This window comes from Orycteropus afer, unplaced genomic scaffold (genome assembly GCF_000298275.1).
Source record: "Orycteropus afer afer isolate SDZICR_OR568_19922 unplaced genomic scaffold, OryAfe1.0 scaffold00832, whole genome shotgun sequence".
NCBI classification, from domain to species: Eukaryota; Metazoa; Chordata; class Mammalia; order Tubulidentata; family Orycteropodidae; genus Orycteropus; species Orycteropus afer.
Window position 1 is genome coordinate 449,298 of NW_006922419.1, and position 1,294 is coordinate 450,591.

Genomic DNA, 1,294 nt, shown 5'->3' on the forward strand with positions numbered 1-1,294 from the left:
TGCACAGGAATCAATTAAAGTTTTGCCTTTGCTCATTTTTTTATTAATCACTAATTTATGAAATTTAATAAGGAATTTGAAATATTGTTGCTAGGTTCAGTTCTTCTTAGCATATTCATCAGTGATTAGATGAGATAAAATAAATACTTGTTCACAATACATGTGAGAACCACATAGCTGTAAAAGGAAACAAGTAAGTTGGAAGATATAAAGGAACTCAAGGATCACATGGATGGAAATAACAAACCCACAACTGTGAGTTGATGTTATTGAGACAAAGTTCCATATTTAGACAGAAAAATAAATATGTGGCAATGACTTAAGATTAATGTATATAATAATTTTAGTTTCACTTTATTAAATGCCAACTAACATGCTAGTCAGCATACATCAGAGAACAGAAGTAAACACTACTTAAGAAGGTAGTACTCAAAATGGCCAGGTGTCTAAAAAAAAAAGTCAAATCAAAAGTATTGAGTTGATGTGAAAACAAACTGTAAAATGAATACATAAAGGACTTAATATTGTTATTGTTGTTGTTATGTGCTGTCGAGTCGCCCCTGACTCATAGTGACTCCTCCTTGGATTTCTGAGGCAGTATCACTACGGAATTAATTGCCCAACCTCCTTCCGAAGAGTGGCTGGTGGATTTGAACCGCCAGCCTTCTGGTTAGCAGTCAAGTGCCTTAGGCACTGCGCTACCAGAGCTCCCAAAGGACTTAATAGCTATATTGAAATACAGACTATATGTCAAATAGAAAGTGTCAATTGTAGAATGCATGTCAAATAGAACCTGTGATATCAGAAAACAGAAATTCACTCATGTTAGTAAAGTTAGTACAATTTATTGCTTTGGCCAAGAACTTTGTATGACACTATCATTCAGACTTTCTTTAAATTTTGATATTTCAGTGCTTCTGTTCAAATGTTCCACATATCTGTCACATCAGAAGTGTTTTGGTAACTTAATAAAAATTAGATATAGACCATGGAATTATGAAGTTTTGCAAGAAAGCAACCATTTCTATTAAGATCTATCAAAAATATGTCTAAATTTCTGAGCCGGGCAAATTCCTCCACCTCCAGAACTTGTATGAATATTTTAATTATGTATATTGTCAAAAGTATAAATAAAAGAAAATTAAATAAAGAAATAAAATGTAATTTTTCAGCTGAGTTTGTAAACAAATGATCTGTACAATTCCAGAAAAAGTCAAAGTTGATGATATTGAAAGTTCAGAATGGGAAGTTAGAAAGTTTAGCCTGAAATAGAAGTAGTGTGAGTTCCTCTGTT